Source organism: Mandrillus leucophaeus, unplaced genomic scaffold (genome assembly GCF_000951045.1).
Source record: "Mandrillus leucophaeus isolate KB7577 unplaced genomic scaffold, Mleu.le_1.0 Scaffold1, whole genome shotgun sequence".
In the NCBI taxonomy this organism is placed as follows: Eukaryota; Metazoa; Chordata; class Mammalia; order Primates; family Cercopithecidae; genus Mandrillus; species Mandrillus leucophaeus.
Window position 1 is genome coordinate 12,002,002 of NW_012098097.1, and position 6,823 is coordinate 12,008,824.

A 6,823-nucleotide genomic window follows, 5' to 3' on the forward strand; every position below is an offset into this window, starting at 1 on the left:
AAAAAAAAAAAAAAGAATATAACAGAAGACACTTCATTCACAGCAGACACTTCATTCACAACAATATGAAACAAAACATACAAACTACCCAGGAATAACCCAACCAACAGTATAAACATGAAAATGGCTGTGAAGCTGGAAACTGCTAGTCATTGAGGGAATCAGAGATTGTTGACATGGGCACTTACAGTGGGGAAGATCTGGGCTTGAGAAACATCTGTGCTCGAGAAAGTAAAAACTGAGAGTGTTTACAAGACATTTGCCTTGAAGATACGACGATCTGAAACCTTAATCTACATAGGAGTTGATGGCTTTTTCTGGCAGGTTCAAGATTAGCCTGCATCCTATTATCATAAAATGTCTTGGCTAGTGTGTTTTGGAGAGTTTCTCTTGAATTATCCTGACTTCAAATGCTGTCATCTCCTGGGAAACATGGATTTTATTCTCCCATCTATGCAAACAATTTTTTGTCGTGGGAAAGTGTATATCCCATTCTCTCAGATGCCACTATGTTCTGTAATGCCACTCACATAAAAGAAACTTGAGGCCGGGTGCGGTGGCTCACTCCTGCAATCCTAGCACTTTGGGAGGCTGAGGCAGGAGAATCACCTGAGGTCAGGAGTTCGAGACTAGCCTGACCAACATGGTGAAATCCCATCTCTACTAAAAAAAATACAAAAATTAGCCGTGTGTGATGGTAGGTGCCTGTAATCCCAGCTACTAGGGAGGCTGAGGCAGGAGAATCACTTGAACTTGGGAGGCAGAAGTTGCAGCGAGTGGACATCACGTCACTGCACTCCATCCTGGGCCACAGAGAGACTTTGCCTCAAAAAAAAAAAAAAAAAAAAAAAAGAGACTCAAATTCAGTTAATTGTTGAAAAAGTATCAAGAGGCCTTCAATTTGTACCTTCTCTTAAGGCCTGGCTGTAAAAAAGCCTGTGACTCCAAATATGTTTTTCCCCCTATGTAAGAAATATTTTGACTCAGTATGGTCAGCATGAAGACATTTACTATAATGTAATTTAAAAATTAAATAAAAGAGACAGAGCATACTCTTGTATGAGAAAATGGAATACTGCCAAGAGATTAATTTCCCTCAAATGAGTTAATTCTATTCCATTTAAAGTCATAATAGCTTCCTTTTGGCGGGGAGGAAGATTTGACAAATGATTCTTTTGTTTTTGAGACAGAGTCTCACTCACTCTGTCTCCCAGGCTGGAGTACAGTGATGTGATCTCAGCTCACTGCAGCCTCCACCTCCTGGGTTCAAGTGATCCTCCTGCCTCAACCTCCCCAGTAGCTGGGACTACAAGCACATGTCACCAAACCCAGCTAATGGTTATATTTTTAGTAGAGGTGGGGTTTCACCATGTTGGCCAGGCTGGTCTCAAACTCCCGGCCTCAAGTGATCCGCCCACCGTGGCCTCCCAAAGTGCTGGGATTACAGGTGTGAGCCACCACACCAAGCTGGATTTGACAAAAGTTCATTCAAAAAAGTAAAAGAGGAAAGAGTTCAACTATTTTTGAAAACAGATGAGCAAAGAGGAGACAGAATGGCAGAAACCAACATCTGCACACACACAAAAGAAGAAACACTTGGGAAAAAGAGGCTCCATGCTTGGAGTCCAGACTCCCTTCACACACGGAGACCTGGCCTGTCCTTATCTTTCTGCTGCCTAGGAGGCCACAGAGCAGCCCACAGAGACATGATCCAGACTGCTCTTGTTTGGCAAATTCCCAGGCTCCCGAATTGCCTCTTCTTCTCCCTGAATATCACCCCTCCACAATCTACCCAAATCCCAATTTCCTCAGGGCTGTCTTAGCATCTGACCCAAACAAAAAGCCTGCTTGCATTTTTTAAAACGTTGTTAGTTCTTTCAGTTCTGCCAAGACGGAGCAGCCTTGTTACTTCCGGCTTCTCCCTCTTACAACTGAAAAACCTTGGACATATCACAACAAACAAGACCATGGAAGATTGCTCGTATATTGAGGAAATACTTAAGACAGTTATGTTACAGTTAAGAGGGGCAGAGGTGAGGGCAAAGAGATCTAAATGGAAGTAAGATTTCTACACTCAAAAGTGACAAAATGCTGATATCAGTGACTGTCAAACAACCACTAAGAAAACTATATAAAGTGCTATGTTCAGAATCACTCTAAATAAATCAGGATGGATCCCAAAAATGTTAAAAGAGTCAAAGGACCAAGAAACAAGGGGAACAAACAGAAAACAAAATGGCAGACATAGGCTCCTAACATGACAATAATGATCTTAAATGCAAAATGGTCTAAATACATCAATTAAAAGCCAGAGACTGGCCGAGTGGATGAAAACACATGACCCAACCATATGCTATATATAAGAAACTTACTTCAAATACAATACAGGTAGCTTGAAAATTGAAAAATAGAAAAAGATCTATCAGGATGAACAGTAGTCAAAAACAATAGAAAAAAAATAGAAGTAGCGATACTAGTATCAGATAAAGCCAACTTTAGAGCAAAGAACATTCCTAGAGACGAAAAGAACATTATATAATGGGAAAAAGGGTCAACCTGTAGGAAGACAATAATCCCAAATCTGTATACACCAAGCAACAGACCCTCGAAATACATAAAGCAAAAACTGATCGAGCTGAAAAGAGAAACAAACACATCCATAATTACAGTTGGAGAGATTTCAACACCCCACTCTCAGCAGTTTATGGAATTGCTAGACAGAAAGTTAGAAAGACTATAAAAGGACAGAACAATACGACCAACCAACAGGATCTGATTGACACGTATAAAACACTCCGCCCAACAAAAGCCGAACACACATTCTGTTCAAGTGCCCGTGAGACATTCACCCAGACAGACTATACCCTGATCCATAAAATAAAGCTTAATACATTTAAATAATGAAAGTTATATATAGTGTGTTCTTTGACCATAATGGAATCAAACTAGAAATCAATAATAGAAAGACAACAGGAAAATCTCTAAACACTTAGAAATTTAAAATACACTTCTAAATCATCCATAGGTCAAAGAGGAAGCCTCAAAAGAAATTAAAAAAAAAAAAAAAACACAGAGAACTGAATGTAGTATTGAAGTATGTGGGACACAGCTACTGTAGAGAGGGAAATTTGATAGCACTAAGTGTTTCCTTTAGAAAAGAGAAAAGGTCTCAAATCAATAATCTAAGTTTCCACCTCAATAAACTAGAAAATGAGCAAAATAAACCCAAAGCAAAGGAAGGAACAAAATAATAAAGATCAGAAACCAATGAAATTTAAAATAAAACAACACAAAAATTAAACAAAAATCTGGTTCTTTGAAAAATCAATAAAGTTTATAAACCTCTAGTAAGACCGACAAAGATGAAAAGAGTGAAGACACAAATCACCAATACTAGGAATGAAATAGAAGATACCACTGCCAAGCTTGCAACCACTTAGAGGATAATATGGAACTAGTATAAACAACTTCACGCTTGAATTAAACAATTTAGAAGAAATAAACCAATTCCTCAGAAACCAAAAGCTACCAAAATTCTCTACCAAGATTTTCACAAATTTGAAACAGACCAACATGAGCAAGCCTATATGGCCATTAAATAAATTGAATTTGTGACTAAAAATATCATGCAAATGACGGGGCGCAGTGGCTCAAGCCTGTAACCCCAACACTTTGGGAGGCTGAGGCAGGTGGATCACCTGAGGTCAGGAGTTCAAGACCAGCCTGAAGAACATGGTGAAACCCTGTCTCTACTAAAAATACAAAAAAATAGCTGGGTGTGGTGGTGGGCGCCTGTAATCCCAGCTACTCAGGCGGCTGAGGTGGGAGAATCACTTGAACCTGGGAAGCAGAGGTTGCAGTGAGCCAAGATCACGCCACTGCACTCCAGGCCTGGGCGATAGAATGAAACTCTGTTTCAAGAAAAAAAAAATGTCAATATAATCCACTAACTTAGTAGACTAAACAAAAATCAATCATATCAGGAGACACACAAAAAATTGACAAGATCTAACACCCATTCATGATGAATAGTCTAAACAAAAGGAATAGAATTTCCTCAACTTGAAAACTTACAGTTAATATACATAATGGCAAAGTGGTTTTCCTCTTAGATTGGGAACAATGCAAGGATGCATGAACTCACTATTCTTATTCAACAGAGTGCTAGAAGTTCAGGCCAAAGCAATAAGGCAAGAAAAAGAAATAAAAGACATACAGAATAGAAAGGAAAAATAAAACTGTTCCTATTTGCAGATGACATTATTGTCTATGTACAAAATCCCTAAGGAGTCTAAAAAAGCCATCCTAGAACTAGTAAGTGAGTTTAGCAAGGTCACAAGATAAAAACAAACACACAAAAATTATTCACATTTGCGTATACCCAAACAAACGTGGAAACCAAAATTTAAGACACAATGCCACTTATTAATACAATCACTTCTAAAAAGAAAAGACACATGAGGTATAAATGTAACAAAACAGGTATAGGATCTTAAATGCTATTACAAAATGAAATCACAAAATGCTGACTAAAGAAATCAAAGAGGAGCCAAATAAATGCAGAGATATACTACGTTAGGGACTGAGAGACAGAGTCAACATGTCAGTTCTCCCCAAACTGATTAATAGTTTTAATGCAATTCCTATAAAAACCCCAATAAGGTTTTACTTTTTTATAAGCATAACAAGCTTATTCTAAAATTCATATGGAAAAGTACAAGTCCTAGAAGAGCAAACCAATTTTAACAAAAAAGTATAAAGTGGGAGGAATCACTCTGTATAACAAACCTTACTAGATTGTTCTAGTAATCAAGACTGTGCAGTATCGTGGAGGGATAGACACAAAGACCAACGGAACAGAGCACAGAACCCATCAACAGCAGCCCACTAAGGTGCCCGACTGACTTCTGACAAAGATACGAAATAAATTAAATGGAGCGGGGCCAGGTGCCATGGCTCACGCCTGTAATCCCAGCACTTTGTGAGGCCGAGGCAGGTGGATCACTTGAGGTCAGGAGTTCAAGGCCAGCCTGGCCAACATGGCAAAACCCCATCTCTACTAAAAATAAAAAAATTAGTCGGGCATAGTGGTGGGTGCCTGTAAAGACAGCTACTCAGGAGGCTGAGGCAGGAGAATCGCTTGAACCTGGGAGGTAAGAGGTTGCAGTGAGCTGAGGTCACACCACAGCATTCCAGCCTGGGTGATAAGAGCGAGACTCCATTTAAAAAAAAAAATTGTTTTTTAATGGAGGGACTGACTTGTCTACAAACGGTGCTGGAGCAATTAGACATCCATAAACAAACAAAAATAAATGAAGCTTAACCCAATAAACCTCACTCCTTATACAAAAATTAACTCAAAATGGCTCATAGACAAACAGAAAATTATAAAAGCATAGGAGAAAATCTGTAGGATCTAGGAAAAGAGTTCATAATCTATGAAAGGAAAAATTGATAAAATGGATTATATCCAAGTTTCATATTAAAAACTTTATTTAATTAAAGATTATACTAACACTGGCCAGGCATGGTGGCTCACGCCTGTAATCCTAGCACTTTGGGAGGCCAAGGCGGGTGGATTGCCTGAGCTCAGGAGTTTGAGACCAGCCTGGTCAACATGACAAAACCCCATCTCTATTAAAAATACGAAAATTAGCCAGGCGTGGTGGCGGGCGCCTGTAATCCCAGCTGCTCGGGAGGCTGAGGCAGGAGAATCCCTGAGATCGTGCCACTGTACTCCAGCCTGGGTGACAGAGCGAGACTCTGCCTCAAAAAAACCAAAATGATACAAAAAGCTCTTGCTCAGAGAAACACCTTGTTAAGAGAACGAAAAGACAAGTTACAGACTAGGAGAAATTACTTGAAAACCACAACCTGACAAATTGCTAGTTTCTGGAACATAGGAAGAACTCTCAAAATTTAACAGTAAAAAACTCAGTTTCGGTTGCTGGGCGGGAGGGAGGTGCTGGCTGCAGAGGGAAGGAGCTCCCAGTGGCTGTGGAGAACCCAGCCCAGCTGAGCCGAGCCACGGCCACCATGGTGGCTACCGAGGCCACTCACGAGAACCACGACACCTCCACTGAGAGTGGAGACAAGTCCAACCAGGACCCTCCGTTTGAGCCAATAGCTTCTATTCCTGAGCAAGAAATTAAAATGCTAGAGGAAGAGGAAGAGGGACTTTTTAAAGTGTGGGTGAAACTCTTCTGATTTGTTTCAGGGAACAATATCCTGGAATGGAAAGGTGGAGGCACTGGCGACGTCAAGCTCCTGAAGCACAAGGAGAAAGGGGCCTCCTGAGGAGGGACAAGACCCTAAAGATCTGCCAGCCCCTAAGTCACGCCCGTGATGGAGCTGAAGCCCAACGCAGGCAGCCACTGTGCTTGGGTCTGCAATACCCACACCGAATTCAGCCATGAATGCCCAAGCCAGGGCTGCTGGCCAGCCGCTTCCTGAATGCTGAGCAAGCACAGAAATTCCAAAGTTCAAAGAATGCAAAAAAGACATTGAAGAGAGACAAAAGAAAGGACCGGGCAAAAACAACAATGCCGAAAAAGTGGTGGAAAAGCTAGAAGCTCTTTTAGTGAAGAGGAGACTGAGGAAGACACTGAGGAAAAGCATTAAATTCTTCCTTTCTTCCCTTTTTCTTTTTTTTGAGAGAGAGTCTCACTCCATCCCCCAGGTGGGAGTGCAGTGGCACCATCGCAGCTCACTGCAGCCTCCACCTCCTGGGCTCAAGTGATGCTCCCACCTCAGCCTCCTGAGTAGCTGGGATCACAAGTGCACACCCACTACGCCCAGCTCTTTTGTTTTTTTTTTTTTTTTT

General features: G+C 40.9%; 1 protein-coding gene and 1 pseudogene across 1 annotated transcript in view; one reads left to right on the forward strand and one right to left on the reverse strand.

Moving 5' to 3' along the window:
- Positions 1-6,823, reverse strand: part of DNAH17 (dynein, axonemal, heavy chain 17) — a 172,697-nt gene that overhangs the window by 101,609 nt on the left and 64,265 nt on the right. The gene's annotated exons all lie outside the window — the stretch shown is intronic.
- Positions 6,034-6,621, forward strand: LOC105554304 (annotated as a pseudogene).